This window comes from Polypterus senegalus, chromosome 13 (assembly GCF_016835505.1).
Source record: "Polypterus senegalus isolate Bchr_013 chromosome 13, ASM1683550v1, whole genome shotgun sequence".
Classification (NCBI taxonomy): domain Eukaryota; kingdom Metazoa; phylum Chordata; class Cladistia; order Polypteriformes; family Polypteridae; genus Polypterus; species Polypterus senegalus.
Genome location: NC_053166.1, coordinates 31923898 through 31945320, shown reverse-complemented (window position 1 = coordinate 31945320; position 21423 = coordinate 31923898). Strand labels below are relative to the sequence as shown.

At 38.6% G+C, this 21423-nt stretch overlaps 1 protein-coding gene across 4 annotated transcripts in view; it reads right to left on the bottom strand.

Moving 5' to 3' along the window:
* sgcd (sarcoglycan, delta (dystrophin-associated glycoprotein)) overlaps window positions 1–21423 on the bottom strand; it is a 905470-nt gene that overhangs the window by 388150 nt on the left and 495897 nt on the right. For 3 of the 4 annotated variants that reach the window (XM_039775688.1, XM_039775689.1, XM_039775692.1), the window contains exon 2: window positions 1485–1544. The gene's annotated coding sequence lies outside the window, so the exon portion shown is untranslated. Of the gene's footprint in view, window positions 1–1484; window positions 1545–8570; window positions 8582–21423 lie in introns of those variants that run through there. The other variant, XM_039775690.1, reaches the window with a different exon arrangement.

Sequence of the window (21423 nt, the reverse complement as noted above, 5' to 3'; positions counted from 1 at the left end):
CTTGTGTGTCTCACATTGGCACTTCCTCTTTCGTCACAGCTCCAAAGACAAACTGACCAATCTCATCAAAGGCAAACTGACCAATCAGATTGCTCTGTTGGAGTGCACATACAGACCTTAGTGTTTTATTATTCAGTTGATATTTTAGTAAAAATGCATACATTTAAAATGTTGTGAACAAACAACTTGATGGCTTCACATGCGGATTATTTGACACGAGTAACATGAGATTTTTTCTGGGTCTTGTCCAGCATTGGTCACCATAGATACGTGTGGCACGCCGCTGGGGGTGGTACCCAGCCAGAACGCCCAGGAGGACTGGACTCTGTAGGGGCCCATGGTCACCGCCAGGGGGCACCCCGATGCCTTGGAAGCCCTGGACCTCAGCACTTCCGCCGCACCAGGAAGTGCTGGGGGGAAGAGGAGCAGGGACACCCGGAGTGCTTCCAGGGATGCAGCTGGCAATTCTGCCACAGGGGGTGTGTCTGTGGATGATTGCTGGAACCCACCTGGAGCACATCCGGGTGACTATGAAAGGGGCCGCCTCCCTTCATTCTGAGTGAGAGTCGGGTGGAAGTGGACGGAGCTCGGAGGAGAGAAGTGAAGGCGGTCTGAAGACTGAAAAAGGCATACTGTTGTGCGGCCAGGACTTAAAGGGGTGATTGGTGCTGAGGCACTGGGTTTGTGTACTTTATTGTATATAATTGTAAATAAACGTGTGTGTGGTGAAACCAACATGTCTACCTGTCTGTGTCCGGGCTGTACACCACATGTGTTATATCAGAAACTCCATTCAGTATGAAAACATGAGATTTATTTTTTTTCTTTGCCTTCACTACAAACTACAAAGGGTAAGTAACTTATAAAAATATAATTTTTGGAAAAAAGTATTCCTTAAGTGGGTAGATAAGATGGATTGTTTGAGTCAAGCCAGTCATACAATGTAACCAGGATTCCTTCCACTTGTAGATTGTATATTTAACTTATGTCATTTTACTTTATAAATTTAATCACCAACACCACTTTTATTTCAAAATTGTTCACACCCCTATGCTTGCAATTCCAAATTACAATTTACATTGTAGGCAAAGCTTACACTTGTCTGAGGGAAAGAAAATAAAGAAACCTCAAAGCTTTTCAAAACTATTAGTTCATATGAAGTTGTAAGAGAAAGGCAAGTCTGATATCTTGTGAATACACTTTATAAGGCCCGACCCGAGATGTGTAACATTTTAGAGACAGAACTCCATTGTATATTATAAAAGGATGTTGTCTGTTAGTTAAACATTCTTTATGCAAAATTATAGACATCTCAGTTGCATAAACTTTTCTCCAAAAGCCCCTCCTGAGCAGTGTTTTAACAGATATGCAGGAAAATGGTTCATAAAATTTTGTAACATTTTCTCAGATAAATCATCAAATATTTAGCAAACAAGTGAGTTAATAATAGTAATAATAATTAAAAAAAACAAAAAAAAACTTACTTTGTTATTTTAGCTACCAAGTCTCTTAGTATGCCAGGCTCTAACAGCATCCCCTTGGCCCTAAGAAACACATTACAAAATAATTATTAGGATTTCACTTCAAACGCAGTACTTAATTGTAATCATGCTATTCTGTTTATATACTTCAAAAGACTTTTACCCCCTAAGGTAATTAATTAAGGCATGCACTTCTGAAAATCCATCATGCCCCACATAAAATACAATAAATCCATGTCTATGCCTTACACAATTATTTTTATACTTTAAATTGTTCTAATTAGGGATTGATCAATATAACAATTGATTTCAGAGTGCACATGCAAGCTTAAGAACACTTTTTGTGAAATGGCATTATGCTCATGTTATTTACACCACGTAATTAACTACACAAAGTGCAAATCATTTCCTTTTAATATTTATGAACGTTGTCAAAATACTAACATAACAATTTCCAGATTGCAAATTAGATGAATGGAATCTCTTTTCTGTATTTTACAAAGGTTATCCATTTCCAGAGGAGTCTGTAAAGAGTTTTTTTTTCTTTCATGTTTTTGCTTTTATGTCAAAATCTGCAAAAAAAATTCTCCATTCCCTTCACAAAACAGAACTCCCACCAAATGTGACCCACGTGGACTCTCACAAGTAAACATTGACTTTAAAGTCAAGCATAATAGAATAAGAATATGGCTGTAAATGTTAACACATTAAAATATCAAATGGCTTATAATAAATCTCCAGGAAGATCAAAGGATATCAATGGTCCATTCCTATGGAACTGATGAACTCTGACACTGTCCATTCAATGGAATAAAAATAAGTCAATCTAGCACATCATACAAAGTAATAAATATAACATTTTATCTCTTTTCCCCTGCAGCACAGATGAAATCTAAAGGGATTAAAAGAAGAAGCATGTGCTTGTAATTGTGAATTTTAACAAACTATTTTGCCAAAACAAAAACTAAATCCTAAATTGTAGTCAATGTTCTTGTCAGAAATTGTCTCTATACTAGGAAATTACTAAAGACATTACTATTGAAAAGGAACTCTTATGTTCAGTCTCCTTCTTCTTAAATCTTGGAAATATCTATGAAGTAACTACTGCATCAGGACCTCTTTTAAAAGAAGTAGGCAATTACCATAAACTGGGACATTGGCTTGTTCAAATTGTCGGATCATTCTTTGGATTAAATAAATGAAGTCGAAACATCTCGGGTGGCCTATTTTTATAACAAAGTGGTTGTTTCAGATTAACCTCTCCACTAACTATGCATAAAGTATTGGTAAATTGATGTACATATATAGACATTCGTGCACATACATATTTTAGATATATTGATTTTATTTGTATATGACCTTACTATCCATCCATCCATTTTCCAACCTGCTGAATCCGAACACAGGGTCACGGGGGTCTGCTGGAGCCAATCCCAGCCAACACAGGAAGCAATCCTGGGCAGGGTGCCAACCCACTGCAGGACACACACAAACACCAAACACACACTAGGGCCAATTTACAATCGCCAATCCACCTAACCTGCATGTCTTTGGACTGTGGGAGGAAACCAGAACGCCCGGAGGAAACTCACGCAGACACGGAGAGAACATGCAAACTCCACACAGGGAGGACCCGGGAAGCGAACCCAGGTCTCCTAACTACGAGGCAGCAGTGCTACCACTGTGCCACCGTGCTGCCCTGACCATACTATATTAATATATTTACACACCTACATGTCATGTATATACATGTGCACATGTATCTCTTGTCATACACATGCGCATGGGAGTCGGCTAAAGGGCTTGAAGGAGAAGTGCACTAACCCTTTTTCTCTTTCCTCTGCAGACCAATTATGATAAATAACTCCTAACCCCATTGACATCACGTCCGGTTTCTCCTTTTGTGGGTGTTTTTTCTTTAGCCCGATTACATCATTTCAGGTTCTGGGGTGACAGATGACATCACTTCTGGTCCCAGCCCTGATGATGTCACTTCCTCTGCCGCTCCATAAAACCGCCATTTTGCCTTATGAAAGACACTTCTGTTTTGAACTCCAGACAAATTTGCTTTCTTTTGCTGTTACAGCGATTTACAACATACGGGGCGGTTACACCAAACCTTTTTTGGCTTCTGTTGATTTTGTTGGAGTGACACTCTTTAAATATACACACATGCATACGTGTAAATACACACACACACACATATACTATATGCCGTGTATAGTCATTTTAAAATCTTGTTGCTAGTTTTTAAATCTTTACAATGGGCTTGTTCCTGCCTATTTATCCGAATTGTGTGTTTTACACCAGCCATTCAGAGTGCTTAGATCTTCTGGTCAGTTGTCTCTTGTTGTCCCTCGTACTAAGTGTAAAACTAAGGGGGACAGACACGGCTTGTGCTGCTGCTGCTGCTCCTTGCCTGTGGAACTCTTTACCTCATCACATAAAGGAGTCGTCTACAATTGAACTGTTCAAAACGAGATTAAAGACTCGTTTCTTTTCACTTGCATTCCGTGACCTTAAGAAATACTGATGGTTTCCTCATTGTGATTATGCAACATTATTTCTATTTATTATTTATTTTATTTCTATTTATGTTATTCATGTTAATTGTAAGTTTTTCTTTAATTCTATTATTGTAAACCAATTTGGCCACAGCATTCCTATGTTGTTTTAAATGTGCTATAGAAACAAAGTTGACATTGACATTGACATGCCTGTGCGAATGGGCAGCAACTTGATTTGGTACTTTCTTTCTGATTATTTTCCTGTTTTTTTTTTTCTGCAGACTGGGTGATTAATGGCCATTCTATCACTGACATCATCTCCAGGGTCTGTCCTCCTGAACCGGACCCTTTCTACCATCTTTCTTCATATCCCAGAAATCTAGCTACCTGCTTCAGTTCTGTTTTGGGCTCGAGTCTGCAAAGACATCTCCACAACTATTTGCATGTTTATTTCCACAGCTCTGAAAAGACCCCCAGTGACAGCAACTGACCCCATCCCTTCCAGGCCAAGTCCTACAAAGCCGGGCATCGACAGAAGTAGATGTCTCACTTCGGTTCGAGCCAGACTGGAAGACGGAAATCCTCAGGGCCAGACGCCGCTCAACTGAAAAGCATTTATAAACCGAGAAAAGGCTACAGGCCACACAGTATTTCTGTTGTTTGATGCCACCATGTGTTTGTTTTGTTTTCAGTTTTTTTTTGTTCACTTAAATGTGCTAACCTGGCTGGGTTCCCAATAGTGATAATCATAACAGTTTTGTTTTGCATGCGTTTTGCAAATTTGACATTAAAATTCATTTCACATGTGATTTTGAAATTGTGAAACATGAAATTCACGAAAAAAAATTGTAGTGATAAAATAATTGCCTAGAAAAATTTGAGGCAAAAAATAATCACTGTAAGCAAAATACATAGCAAAACTATGGATATGGCAATGATTGGTATTCATAAGTGCAAGCTTCTGTCATCTCTAAATCTGCAAAGGAAAACAATGTTTTCACCCTTAACAGAGCTGTTTGGGTCTTTATAGTACTGCGGGCACAGAGTGGGCACAACCGACACAGTAGACACGGTAAACCACAGCACAGCACAATACACTCTGTGCCTACAAAAAGAGCTACACATTAGGGAACACTAGCAAGAGAATGTGACATCACCTTGAAAACGTGGTGGTCATATCCACCTGAGCCCCACTGACTGGCTTTTAGCAGAGGCTGCTTGCGAGAGAGTCCATCTTTACACTTACACTCCACTCGTACATACTGCATAATTAAACATACAGCTTAACTATCTGTTTTCATACGTTAGGTGAGAGAAGATGTCACTTTTTAATTGTTTTCTCAACATAACAGAATATTTTTTTTGAGATCTGAAGAAAACAAAGCCTTATTTTCTTGAGATTAATGGAATGATTTTCTCAGGATCTTGAGAAAACAGAATGTTTCCCAAAGATAACATATAACCTAATGATTAGCTTACTGGTTACTGTATGATGACCGGATAGCAATCTTGGGCATGAAGTACAACTATCTATGAATCCAGAGGGCATTTTGGATTCTGAACATGGGGACCATATTACCAATATATACTCACACTGTTTGACATGGGAGTAAATGGGTGCATCAATGGCTTCTCCTTCCATACAGTTTAGATGCATGTGAACTTCACCAACCCTAAAGTTGTTGCAGCTTAGTGCTGTTATTGAGCAGGGTTGAAAGGGGCAGCCCAAAAATGATCAGATTGCATCTCAGTACTGACAATGTGTCTATACATGTTGCAGTTTGTCACAAAACAAAGCAGATATGCAACAAATCATCCAACATGATTACACCTCTAGAAGAAATGCCTGATGCAAATACACTGATGTAAATACGCTTACATTTGTGTACGTAGTGCATGAATATTGATCACTTGCTATCATTATGGTTATGAGTTATCATGTGTTAGCAAAATGTTACGTTTCATTCCTTGAAATTTCCACCAAATTATTTCATTACCTCAAGAAAAAAAAGGTTAAAAAATCTAATGATATTGCACTTCCTCAAGAAAATGATTCTGTTATCTTGAGAAAACAATATAACCCTAATGATGCAGCACATCCTCATTTGGCTTTAATATAAAGTACAGTCGTGGCCCAAATTGTTCAGAATGACACAAGTATTGGCTTTCACAAAGTTTGCTGCTTCAGTGTTTTTAGATCTTTTTGTCAGATGTTTCTATAGTATACTGAAGTATAATCACAAGAATTTCTTAAGTTTCTAAGGCTTTTATTACAATTTCAATTACATTAAGTTTATACAGTGTTGGCCCAAGACCTCTGTAGTTCGCCCTGGCATGCTGTCAATCAACTTCTGAGCCAGATCCTGACTGATGGCAGCCCATTTTTGCATATTCAATGCTTGAAGTTCGTCAGATTTTGTGGGTTTTTGTTTGTCCACCTGCCTCTTGAGGATTGACCACAAGTTCTCAATGGGATTAAGGTCTGGGGAGTTTTGTGGCCATGGACACACAATTTCAATGTTTTGTTCCCTGAGTCACTTAGTTATCACTTTTGCCTTATGTCATGGTCCTCCATCATGCTGGAAAAGGCATTGTTCATCACTAAACTGTTTTTGTAATGGTTGGGAGAATTTGTTCTCGGAGGATGTTTTGTTAGCATTCTTTAATCATGGCTGTGTTCTTAGGTAAAATTGTGAGTGAGCTCACTCTCTTGGCTGAGAGGCAACCCCACACATGAACGGTCTCAGAATACTTTGTGTGTTGGCATGACACAGGACTGATGGTAGCGCTCACCTTTTCTTCTCTGAAAAATCTTCCAAACAATCCAAACAATCGGAAAGGGGATTCATCAGAGAAAATGACTTGACACCAGCAGTCCAGTCCCCGCACCTTTTGCAGAATATTAATCTGTCCTGAATTTTTTTCTTGGAGAGGTTTGGTTTCTTTGCTGCCCTTCTTGACACCAGGCCATCCTCTAAAAGTCTTCGCCTAACTGAGCGTGCAGATGCACTCACACCTGCCTGCTGCCATTCCTGAGCTCTGCACTGGTGGTGCCCACAGCTGAATCAACTTTAGGAGGCAGTCCTGGTGCTTGCTAGACTTTCTTGGGTGCCCTGAAGCCTTCTTCACAACAGCAGTGGGTTTTTTGGGATTAAGTTTATTTTAATGACAAAGAGGGACTTTGCAATTAATTGCAATTCGTCTGATCACTCTTCATACCACTCTGGAGTAGATGCAAATTGTCATCATAAAAACTGAGACAGAAGACTTTGTGAAATGAATATTTGTGTCATTCTCAAAAATTTTGGCCACGACTGTACTATATTTCACTTCTACTGAATTAATATTTGTAAATGTGTCCAGTAATCTGAGATTGTCAATTAACCGTATACTCGTCCATCCTTCTACCAGGTGCATGGTCATGCATCCCGGCAAGCACTGTGCACAACGCAGGAACAACAGGGCACCAGCAGATTGGAGGGTGAAAACACACACACATACATCAGAGGCCAGTCCTTCATCCGTCCACCTAACTTGCATATCTTTGGACTGCAGCAGGAAACCGGAGCAACCGAAAGAAACCCAATGGGACACATAGAGAATATGCAAACTCCATGCGGGGAGCACCCTAGACTGGAACCTTGTTGAGAGGCAGCAGCACTACATTTGCTGCCAATGATAAGTACCATATCTTTATATATAATGTACCACCCATGGATATTCGTTTGTCTGTCCAGGATTTTAAATCACCTGTAGCTCGCAAACTGTTTGAACTATTGACCTAAAATTTGGTACACATATACTACTTGATGTCTAATATTCGCTTTCAGGGTGATGATTGACCTCCAAGGTTATTCCTCTTTTAATTTTTATTTCATTGTAGAGTCAACTCTCGGCAGCAGGCAGCTGTGCAGCGCATGTGTACAGGCGGGATCTTATTCTCTACCACCTTCATTGTCATTTTCCTTACCTCTTAAGTGCCAGCTTAAATGAAAAATTAAAGAAAATGTACTCAGACACGGACTTAATCAGTTTTAAAGTGAAAAGATGCCGACGAAAGAAGAGAAGAAGCGGGCCGCTAGGGTGGGGAAAAGAAGAGCTGCTCAGGAAGCAGCAAGCACATCAGCCTCTGAGCAAACGAATGCTAAACATACAGAGAAAGAAGATGAAAACTAGGAATGTTCAAGTCGAATGGATTCACTGCACGTTATCATTCAGTGTGCCGTTACTGGTATAGTATATTTTGTATATACTGTAAATACAAAAGAGAAATTAACATTTATATACAGTATATCAAAAATGAAGTTTATAATCTTGCTTCAATTTTGTATTTTTGTATGTTTTAATGTAAGCTGATTTAATGCTAGTAAAGTTAGCAGCTTATAGTACTTCCTAGCCACACATCCAAAGAGTTTGAAAACTGCGTAAATTATCCATTTGCAAGTTATACCACATCATTAAAAAAAAAAAAACCTCAGAATCACATCTAACCACCACTCACAATATTCTGAAGGTCCATAGTAATTATGTTCCCATTTGCAATGCAAGAATGCCCTCATTTGCACATGGTCGCGGCACTCACCAGTTAAAACTCTCCACCTTTTTCTTTCTCTTTTCTTTTTCTCTTTTCTGTCAGTTAGTTTATAAAGAGATCCTATTAGTAACAAACGAGCAAATGAGGACATCACTATTTATAGAGCTGGTACATTTCTGAGTAGCCTTGCCTATCTCTGCCAGCAGGCTTCTTGGCAAAGAATGTACAACAGATTTATAGATAAAGGGTTCCAAGCACTGGATCAGCTACCTTTGAGTTAAGATTGAATTTTCTTTTTTTCTTTTTAAGTGACACATTCCTTAAAAGGTGCTGTATATATTTGAATATTAGTATGAAAATTGAGAAGCCACAGACACAGCTTTTGAATATTACATGGCTTTGCATTATCCCTGCAATATATAAAATAGACATAAACAAATCATTTGAAAGGTAGCTTTTGCTTATTTTATTGTAGGACAGCAAAATAGCTAGCAAATAAATAAAAAGCCCACTGAGGACCAATTCCGGGAAGTCAATCATTGCACGGTCTTAGGTTCTAATGACTAGAGCTGGAGTGTCAGCAGATCTGAATTGCCCTCCACTAAAACTCGCGGCTTGACACGTCGTGTGCTCGACTGGTCTCTTGTGGCCTCATTAGCAGCTCTGACACGGGGCCTGCTCTGCTGCACTACGCATGTGGATTTTTTTATGCTTAACATATTTACCGTAGCATTTTTGGTTGAGTTGGCTAAATGAGTCAACATGTTACCTTTAAAAAAGACAGTTTGATTTTTTTAAGGCAGACAAAGTGAATAAATGTAAAGCAAAACAACAATCCTAATAAGAAGGGAAAGGTGTTCTTTAGAGTCTTGAACTTAAAAAATCCCACAATGGTTATGATGAGCCAGTAGTCTCATTCATTTTTGTCTTACTCAGCCTAACACACTTAGTGCTGCTGTTATTTCCAGTTTTTACACTAAATGACTTCTCAATTCATGATTATTTTTCCCTCTTGTTTGAGCTCATAGAGTGCTTCAGAGCAGAATGGGCAGATGAACCCAAATCCATGGAGCTACAGGCAGCAGGGATGACAGTTAAGCCTCTCTTTCTTATTACTATTCATGCAATACAGTATTGCTCCTAAACCTGCTTTCAAATCTTGCCTGATCATAGTCTGGATTTTACAAGTCCAAAGTGTTGAATTTTCTCTGGATTTTCTGGCCCTGTCCAAAGATTAAAGATGTGCAGGTTTTGATGGATGGCTACTTTTGGTTAACCTAGTAAGGGTGTGCGTTGATGGACCGGTGTCCTGTGTCAAAATAAAAAAATAAGGAAAAAATAACTTGAAGGGTAGGTTTGGAATCTGGACTGATAAAGGACAATTTTAATAAAGCATTTGGGAACTGTGATCTAAATAGTTTCAACGTAGGTCAACACAAAAGAAAACAGTATCAGTAATGTAACCAAAGAGATACAAAGAAAAAAATGAGCAAAATAATCTATATAAATAAATTAGTAAACCATTTGGATGTCTCGGTCTGTTATTTTTGTTGGTTCACTAATCATGCAAAAACGACTGAGTTGATTTTCACGACGTTTTAATTGTGCCTTGCCATTGGTAGACTGCAATTCCCATCAGGCGTGCACTGCAGCTAATTGAGGATATTGGCATTAGTACACGTAAAGTTTTCAATTGGCCAAAGCTGATTTCAAAGATGACAGGTATACACTGCGCTTTCTTCTCTGTTCTTAACTAGCCTGGGCCACAGTTGGATTGTCATGCTGGAACATGTAAGAGTAAACTTTTTGTCTCATCGTTCGTTGGCTTTTTAGCCAGGTTGAATTTCTAAATCAATATTTTTCACCATTTAATTATCCTGGCAATGCCAGGTATAGAGCCCCTTAAGAGACATGAGCAAAAAAAAAAAAATCTTATTTCTCATGCGTTCAAGAAAATTTCACATGCTCATACATGCATCCCAGAAAGACTATCATGTGTGTACACAAAAAGATCTTGTGAGCACAGGATAGATAGAATTTATTTTTTTCTTAGTTTATTTTAAGAGCTGGTATTATGAATAAGATGTGGTGCCAGAATAATGTTGTTAAATATTTTCTCTCCCTCTCTGTCTCTCTCAAAAGATACAGCTGTAGGATCAGATTTTCTTTGTTTTTACTATTAGGCATATCATAATGTGCTCTGATGGCTATCATGTATACAGTAATTTAAACCTTTGACATTGAATACTCTCTCTCTCTCTCTCTAAATATATATATTTATAAAACAGTGTTTCTCAACCCATAGGTCATGATCTAAATGGATTGCTGCATGTTCGAGATGGCTTGTCAGCCTAAGTAAAATGTATTAGGGTGTTACTGATTACAGTTTTTAGTACCTACACCCAGTCAAAGGGACATTTTGCTCCTGCATACTGCAGAACTGAAATGACTGACGTATGTCCAGTTAAGAGCAGATGACCACCTGTTATACATCACACTCTTCAATAATGATAATGTGTCAGTTAATCCAGTTAATGTGGACAAGATGCCCTGTAGCATCATCTACTCTGAACTCTCAAGGTTCTTTTCAAAAACCTGAACTAAACAGGAATGTTAGTAGAACATACACCCCAGAACTTCTGCAGTATAGATTTACTTTTACAGTGAAGTTTGGTGATTCACCAAAGCATTTTTACAGTGGACATGCTGTGTATTACAGTGACCTTGTTTGATGGCTATTTTCTTGGAAAATTGCCTTGTGGGCAGCTTAGGCAAACATTATTTTTGTTTCCCAGCGGCCCATGATGTTTTGCAATGAGCTTGAGATTACAGAGCTGTAGCCGTTATGCTCAGACTTTCCAAACGTGACTACTGTAAAACTGTTGCTAAAATGCTTTATTCATGTGTGATATCACAACCTGATCAGTACTCCAGTCATATTTTTCATCTCTGTTGTTTTTTTAAATAAATAAACACAGGCAATATTTACTTTTGAATACACCAGCAGACTGGATATATAACATGATCCCTGTGCATTGGCAGCGCAGCACCACAGCATTTAATGTCAGAATGACACCCTTTTATATAATATTTACAAGGCATTTCTTCTGTATGAAAGAAAAAAGTATGAAGCATCTTCATAGATACATGAGAAACAAATAAGATGCTCCAGCTGCCCCCAGAGTACCATCTTCAAACGAAGGAACGAGTCAGTGTCACGCCGCTACTTCTTGACTTGTCCAACATATGCCCCAAGATTGGAACTCTGTCAGTGCAATGATCTATATTTGATTTACTTCATGCTACTTTGAGGCCATTTTTTTGCCTTTTGTTTATGGTTAATTTTTCGGGCTTTAAAGGCAGGAGACAAGAAGGGGCAGAGTCAATTGCCCTCACTGAGCGACTTCTCAGTGCAGCAGAGGGAAAACAACAGGAGACATTTAATGTGAATGCCCCCTCTTGGCTTGGGATGGTAATACCTGCTTCAGACACGCATGTGTGACAGATCAAAAGGAATCACTATGGAATAAATGTCATATTAATTAACATAAGTAGAGAGGAAAAAATGTCTGAAATGCATCTGAAAATTGGGCATATAATATTTACTTTGAAATGAAACTGTATCATCGAAAATGTAATTCGTCATGTTAAAATTACATAAGTAAAAGGGAAAAAATAAGTTAATAGGTGTTCAGCTGTCATTGACTTTGACCACTTAATTACAAACAAGACTTAAGCATGTCCATCCATTTTTTTTTAACCCACATAATCCAATTTTTCTTCAGGAGGGAGCTAAAGATTGTGATGAATGCATGAGGTAGAAATTAAAAAGCAACCATGGATGAGGTGCCAGTTTATCATAGTACACAAAATCAAGAGACACTAATTAAAGGAATCTGCAAGTTTTTGTTATGGTGGAAGAAAAGTGACAAACCCCAGTAAGGACGTGTTTCTATAAAAGAACTCCAGAGCAAATGAGACTGTTGGGGGAACAGTGACCTTCAAATTAGTGATGCTGTAGGGTTGCTACTCAGCTGTATTATTAATACTTTTCACATAACATTTTTGCTATTATTATTTTGATTTACTATCCACAAACTACAGTGCAGCCTCCGATTAAAAATACCCCCCTCGAAAGACACCGGTAAGCTTCATGAACAGAACGCATTCATTTGTACTCATTTGTTATTATTGGTCCTCTATGAATCATGCAGACATCGCAATGCTTTTCAAACTGTGATCAGCATAGTTAGCCTTTAATTACATTGTTGCAATATAATTCCAAGTTATGAGGCAACATGCTGGTAATAATTCATATGTTGCACACAAGATGCTGAATCCTCATATGCATAATATGTTGCCTTGAAAGTGCACTTTGTAAGCTTATTGTTTTCGTACACAATAATGATGTATCCTATGTGCAAAGCTTATGAGAAAGACACAATATTGATTAAATACTTGATATGGCAGCCTGTTGGTATGGTGTGTGCACAAAATCCATGTCCTGGGTTCAAATGTAGCACCTGATCTCTGTCGGCTTAGAGTTTGAACATGCTTGGCTATCCCTCCACAATCCAGAGGCTTGCTGCTTACGTCGATTGGTATTTGTGTGTTGACCGTGTGCCTTCAAAGTGAAGGGCTTGCAATGGTGCATATTGGAAACATTTCTTAAAAGAAGAGTGAAGTCAGAATATTAAGCAATAACCATAAGTGTAAACCCTGTTGGAGTAAACTGGCAGCGGCAACTGGAGTCCTTTTCGAATGCTTAAATACAAGGAGCACACCTAACTTGCAAGTAAAGGTACTTACTCAGCTGTAGTGTGATTATTGTATGTGATGAAGCCTAAAGGGAAGAGAATAAAGGGCAGGAATGTAGAAATTCAAACACAGAAGCAGGGCCCATGCTGACGATTATGACTACATATCTGCCATGCTGTCTACACACAAATTTTAAAACCTGCTGTCTTATTTTGCAGCTGATCGGAAAATGTATGGCGAGTGCTGTGACAAAGAAGACTGAAAGAAATGAGGCAAAAGACGAGAGGAAGTACAAAAAACAGCAAGAGATCAAAGGGTAGGTCTGTCATTTAATGCTGGATCGATCCAATGGGACGTCCAGCAGAAGATGGCGGAGTACCCTTTTAATGTCTTCATAACATTCTGCAGTGGCTGCTTTTCGCACCATTCATCCTTCACTTGTTTGATCTCCACCATCTACCGTTCCCTCCTATATTTGTTACCTATTTTTCTTTTCAGTCACACAATTTAAAAGGCTATGTAGCCATAATGTTGTGACTCTAAACTCCTTTCTTATTTTTTTTTAAATTTTTTGCTTTCACAGATGCATCTTGAAGCAGGCCTTCACTAACTCTATTTATATATTATATGGACTGTGCACACACAAAACAGGTACATCAAACATGGCTATTCTTCAGACCAGTTACACACATTTGAAAAACACTGTTTATTGACTTTATTTCAGCCTTTAACTGCATGAAGCCTGTTATAGCAAACCTCAGGAGTTGCAGGTGGACTCCTGTCTTACGATACGGATTATGGATTTTCTCCTTCACAGGGATCAGCTTGTTAAGGTTGATAATTATATGACTACAGTCCATTATACATCAATAGGAACCCCAAAGGCACTGTGATTGTCCCTATAATCTTTTCTGTTTATACTTATAGCTTAATGGGATCTGATAGCAATTATTTAGCTGTCAAGACTGCAGACAATACAGCATTGAATGACACCTCTAACTATGTGGCACAATTGAGGAAGAGGCCAAGAGGAAGCAGGAGTGGTGCATGGAGCAAAGCCTTCCAATTAAATGTGAGAAAGACAAAAGAGCGGCTCATTGATTTTAGGAAGAATGCTGAACCAGTGCAGCCACTGGTCCTCAATGGAGAACATGTTGAGGAAGTTAGATGCTTTTAGTACTTGGGAATAGCTTGAATTTAACTGAAAACACATAATATTTTTACAAAAAATGGTAACAATGCAGCCCTTTTTTAAAGAGGCAGAGGAAAATTAACATTTCAACTAGAATTCACTTATCCATTAAATAAATCGATAATTGATTAATTACATTCATATTGCATTATATATTTTCTTGCTACTCAAAGTGCTTTACATAGACAAAGGAGAACCACTTCATCAGTTGCCAATGTGTAGCACCCATCTGGATGATGCAACCATCATCATCATCATCGGCTGGCTGAGCAACTGGCTGTCTATTAAGTGGCAGACTTTGTGCAGTGACGGCAGCCATAATTGTGCCAGCAAGCTCAACACACATTAGCTATTAGTTGGTGAAGGGGTGAGAGAGATAGCCAATTAGAGACCGGGGATGATTGAGGGACGGAATGGACGTGGCCATGATGGGCATTTTAGCCTGGACACTGGGATAAACCCTACTCTTTTTAAAAGATACCTATGTGTTATTCCCATTCTCTTTAAAAGATACCTATGTGTTATTCCCATTTTCCTCCTGGTCAATCTTCTTGCCCTCACAGCAATAAAAAATATTTATTCACTTCACAGGAGTTTAAGCAATATACCCTATGATGATTTTCTTTTATTTTTGTTAAGTGTTGTTGATTATTTACCAACTCACCTACTTACCTACTTTACCTACTTGTCCCGTGGCCTGGAACCCCTCCAGATTTTATTTTTTTTCTCCAGCCCTCTGGAGTTTTTTTTTCTGTTTTTTCTGTCCACCCTGGCCATTGGACCTTACTCCTTTTCTATGTTAACTAATGTTGTCTTATTTTAATTTCTTATTTTGTCTTTTATTTTTCTTTTCTTCAGTATGTAAAGCACTTTGAGCTACGTTTTTATGAAAATGTGCTATAGAAATAAATGTTGTTGTTGTTGTTGTACTCTTTTTAAAAGATACCTATGTGTTATTCCCATTTTCCTCCTGATCGATCTTATAAATATGTATTCACTTCACAGGAGTTTAAGCAATATACACTATGATTATTATCTTTTATTTTTGTTTAAGTGTCATTGATTATTTAATGCATTGCGTGCTAATGAGCAAATACATGAAAAAACACTGAAGTGGCTCCTAATCTTTGGGATTTGTTATCATTGGTTAATTGTCAGTTCATTTAATTTTTTGTTTGACTGGCTTTACTTTTTGAAACACTCTTCAATGTGTGTGTTGTATTTATGTCAAATATTTTAATACAAAGGTGTTTCTTTACTGTACAATCTGCCCCCCTTCAGTGTATTCAGATAGTGGCCATTAACAAAGAGCAGCCATGGGTTAAATGACAATGAATACTGTGGAGGGCAAACTTTTGGTTTCTTCCTCCCACTTGTGTGACTGTTACCAAGCAATGACTTAAATAACTAATGCCTTACAGAATAACTGCGAGGAAAAACTTAAAGTCATAATTATTAGATTGCAATAAAAATGAATGAACACTGATGAGTATTTTTTGCATTAACATGATCTGGTTATGAATGCTGAAATAACAGCTTGTTCCATTTATGAAAATGAAAATCCATATCAAAACAGGAATGTCTGCTGCCTCCTAAACTCTCCTGGACTTGGGCTAACAAAAAAGATCAACATATTAGGAGCTTCCCAAATCAAGCTGCCTTTGGATTGATCCATAAACCCATCCACCTTCTGATCCTCCTATCCAGGGGAGCTAATGCCAGTCCTGACTGCACTGGGTGTAAGGAAGGCATGAGCCCTGGATGGGGTGCCAGTTTATCTGATGGCACACTCACTTAAACAATTCCTGTTCAGCTGTGTTACTGTTATACGAGGGGGTGTCAAGCTAAAGTTAGAAAATGGAATTTATTAGAAAATGGGATGAACCTTAACAAAACTGATAATCTCATTTCTCAATGTCGTCTCCAGCCTTCTCAATGCACTGGCACCACCTGCCTGGAAGTGCCTGGATTCCAGCAGAATAAAAAGTTCTGCATTGTCCTTGCAACCACACGTGCACCCGAGTTATTGTCGAACACTACATGTCAAGGGGTACTACAGTCACTAGTGCAAGTTACTGTGACTTGTTGGAGACCAATGTGAAGCCTGCTATTCAATCCAATCGGCGGGGACTGCTCTCTCAAGGAGTCCTTTTACTGTAAGACAATGACACACTGCTGAGAACACCAAGGCTTGTCTGGAGAAACTGAGGTTTGAGGTATTGCCACATCCTCCTTATTCGCCAGATTTAGCACCGCGTGATTTCCACCGCTAAAAAAACATCTGGGTGGTTGTCAAAGAAGTCAAGTCAAGTCTGCCTGGGGGGTTGCAAACCGGCATCCCGGGTTGTTTCGTCGTTTAGTGGGTGCGGCAACGCACTTTACCAGTGCATTCTCCCCAACTTGACTTGACTTGTGGTTGTCGATTCAAGACAGATGACGCCGTAAAAAAAGTGGTGCACGAGTGGTTGCGAGGACGAGACAAAACCTTTTATTCTGCTGGAATCCAGGCACTTCCAGGCAGGGGGTGCAAGTGCTTTGAGAAGGGTGGAGACTACATTGAGACATGGCATTATTAGTTTTGTTAAGGTTCATTCCATTTTCTGATAAATCTCATTTTCTAACTTTAGCTTAAGTCCCCCTTGTATTTTTAGATGGTGCCGCCACAATAATTAACTCAGTTTCTTCATGTTGCTTCTTCACAGTCTACACGGCACCAAGCTCTCAGGTTTGGCTTGCATGTCAGCCATTGGAAGTCATTCCTTCCTGACAGCTGCACTTGTTTTCTGTGAGTCAGGAGACCTCTTACTGTAGGGAATTTATGTGAGGTAGTCGTGAGGTGTTATAAACTGGCATTTCTTCATGTTTGGCCTGAAAATCAAAAAGCCTGGGAATTGAAAAGCTACAGCGAATTATTTATTTAATATCACACAACAAGCAGAACAGGAAAAGCCCTGCTAGTGGGGCGAATTCTCCCATCTGAACTAAAAACACCAACATATTTTTAACAATTGCTCAAAAAGCAAGATAAATGAACACAAAGGTGAAGTCTAAGCACCAGTAATTAAGCAGTTTACAGCACTGTGTAGTATTGACAATTAAAGAGTCATTTTGTGTATCAATCTTCATATGTCTGCCCTGATCTCGTGTGCACCTGCTAATTTAATGTATAAAAGCGTCTGAATTTCTCATGTTAATGACTGATATGCTAAAACATCAGTACTTTTAGGAACCTTAGTAATAATGTAACATTCTAAGACTTCCTTAATCTAATTTAGAGCATCTTGGCATCTCCTGGCACAAGGCATGATGGGGTGCTAGTCCATGCCAGTAAGCATCCAAACTCCACACAGACAAAATCTGGGCATGAAACTTGGATCCTGGATGTTGAAACTGTGAGGCATAAATGGTAGCCACATGTAGCCCTTGAGTACTGCAGTGAATATTCAGACCCCTTCACTTTCTGCACACTTTATTGTGTTGTAGATTTGGATAATTTTGTTGTTTTTGTCAATAACACTCAACAACCTAAAATGACAAACTGAAAACATGTCTTCAGAAATGTTGGCAAATTTATTACAAATCAAAACATCTCATTTATGTCAGTATTTAGGCCCTTTGCTCTGTCACTCCAGATTATGGTCTGGTGCATCCTGTTTGCTTTAACTCTCCTTGAGATGTGCCCAGAGCTTGACTGGAATCCACCTCAGGCAAACTGAATTTACTGGACAGTTTAAAAAGACACATACCTGTGTTGAGCAGCCGGCCCTTTGGTGTAGTCATAACAGTCTGGAACTAAACGCTCTCAAAACCGTGGAGACGACAGTGGATTTTAGGGGAGGTCTCACAATATTATCCCCTCTCTCCATACTTTATACTACTATGAAAGTTGTGGAAACCTTCACAATTCTGGGATGTATAATATCCCTTGAAACTTGAAATTGAAATTGGAGACCAAAGTAGGATCCATCATAAAAAAAGGCACAACAGCGAATATACTTTCTGCAATAGCTGAAGAAGTTCAACCTTCCACAGGAGCTGTCGATTCAGTTTTACTTTGAGTCATTCTCAGCTCATCCATAACATGGATGGTTCGGATCAGTGACTAAACATGACAAAAACAGGCTACACCGAATAATCGGGTCTGACAAAAATATCATTGGTGCCAGTCTGCCCACCTCACAGGACCTATATTATGAGTCATGAAATGGGCTAGGAAAATCATTACTGACCCTTCACACCCAGGCCACATCCTTTTTGAATTTCTTCCAGGCATTTCGGCCAGGCATTACAGATTATATATGCCACAACAAATAGACATAAGAACATTTTTTTTTCCCACTGGCCATCAAGCTCACAAATGGTTAGTTTCAATTTTTGTCTTTGTTTTTTTCCTAATGCTGTCAGAGTCCTTTAAATGCCATTATATGTGTTTACTCAAGAATGGCTTCCATCTTGCAACTCTACTATAAATGCCTGACTGATGGAATGCTACTGAGACCAAAGTCTAAACTTAAACTGCACAGAACGTTGGGGAGACCTGACAATGGCAGTTTACAGATGCTTCACATTCAATCTAAATGCTCGAAAAGATCTGCCAGGAAGAATGGGGTAAACTGCCCAAATCCAGGTGTGCAAAGCTTTTAGGGACTTACTAAAGACGACTGTAACTGCTGCCAAAGGGGCTTCTACAAGGAACTGAATTAAGGGTCTGAAAACTTACCTAAATGGGAGATTTAATAGATAGAGATAGAATCCTAACTGGGAAAAGAAAATCCGAGCACATTTCTCCAGTTTTGATGTCACTACACTGGTTGCCTGTGTCATTCAGGATTGACTTTAAAATTCTGTTTATGGTTTATAAAGCCTTAAATAATCTCACTCCATCTTATATATCGGAATGCCTGACACCTTATATTCCAAATCGTAACCTCAGATCCTCAAATGAGTGTCTCCTTATAATTCCAAAAGCTAAACTTAAAAGAAGTGGTGAGGCGGCCTTCTGCTGTTAGGCACCTAAAATCTGGAATAGCCTGCCAATAGGAATTCGCCAGGCTGATACAGAAGAGCAGTTTAAAACACTGCTGAAAACACATTACTTTAACATGGCCTTCTCATAACTTCACTTTAACTTAATCCTGATACTCTGTATATTCAATTCATCATAATAACTATTCATAGTGGCTCCAAAATCCGTACTGACCCCAACTCTCTCTTCTGTTTCTTTTTCCGGTTTCTTTGTGGTGGCAGCCTGCGCCACCACCACCTACTCAAAGCATCATGATGCACCAACATTGATGGACTGAAAGCCAGAAGTCTACGTGACCATCATCATCAGGTCCTTCCATGAAAACCCTAAATACAAAGAGGACTGTTTGATTTATGTTAGGTAGATTGCCCAGAGGGGACTGGGCGGTCTTGTGGTCTGGAGCGCCTACAGATTTTATTTTTTTCTCCAGCCTTTGGAGTTTTTTTTTGTTTTTTCTGTCCACCCTGGCCATCGGACCTTACTCTTATTCTATGTTAATTAATGTTGACTTATGTTTATTTTTTATTGTGTCTTCTATTTTTCTATTCATTTTGTAAAGCACTTTGAGCTACATTTTTTTGTATGAATATGTGCTATATAAATAAATGTTGATTGATTGATTTCAGTTGTTGATTTTTAATAAATGTTTCCGCAAATATCATCATGTACCTAATCATGTGGCATCCATTGTTTGCCATCCATCCACTTACAGAACCCCTTAAAACCAGTTTTAGAGACCCAGACAGCTGGAGCTGTCCCCTCATCATCAGGTGCAAGGCAGTTCACTGCAGTGTTCAGTGGTATTCACGTTCATGCTGAGCCCATTTTCACAATCAATCAATACAGAGAAGTATTTGTTCTATAATTCAGCACAATTACTAGGATAAAGCCAAACCAAAAAAGAAAGCAAAACTATGAATTATGTTTAGTTACTTGATCACACTCAGCACAGTGCTGTGAAAATGTATTTGCCCCCAATTCTATTTTTGTTTATTCATAGCACTTAATTGTTTCTGATCTCCAAAGAAATTTACGTACAACCATACCAGTTCATTGATTGATTCATTGACAAAAGGGGCAATTACCTTTTCATAATATACGTGTTGGTGAACTTCAATAAATCAAATGATAATTTAAAAACTGGGTTGTGTTTATTCAGGTTGTCTTTTGTACTATACTAAATTTGTATTGAGATACAAGATTTACAGATGAGATGTAGCTGTAGTTCAGACACTGTAAAATGCGTGCCCCCATCTTTTAATTCATGGCCGATATGTCTTCAAGGTGTTACAATTTATTTTTCAAACAGGGAGGTCAAAGCTGTAAATTCCAAACATACTCAAAGAAAGGCAGAAACAATACTAATTAGTTTAAGATAAACTAAACAATTAAACAACAAATGAATTCTCCAGTTAATTAAATCCATCCATCCATTATCCAACCCGCTATATCCTAACTACAGGGTCACGGGGGTCTGCTAGAGCCAATCCCAGCCAATACAGGGCACAAGGCAGGAAACAAACCCCGGGCAGGGTGCCAGCCCACTGCAGCAGTTAATTAAATAAACATCAAAAAGAAACCAAATAAATATTTAAACAAACAGAAAAAGCACAACAGAAGAATAAAGGAAGAACTGACAATAAAAAAACACTTCTAAATAGTAAAGCCAATATGCGACGTTAAATGGGAAAAATCATAAAAATGAAAAAAAATTTAAAAACACAGAAAAGTAATAAATTCTAAACTCTTACCATTAATCATAAGCAATTTATCAAATCAAAAGACCAAACCAGACAATCAACAAGCATTTAAATTTACTAAGGAATCTACAGTACTTATAAAGTAGGGCCAAAACATAGCAGCTATGGCGACTACAGTCTGAAATATTTCTCTTCAGGTGACTGACTTATCCCTGTAGCAGCCCA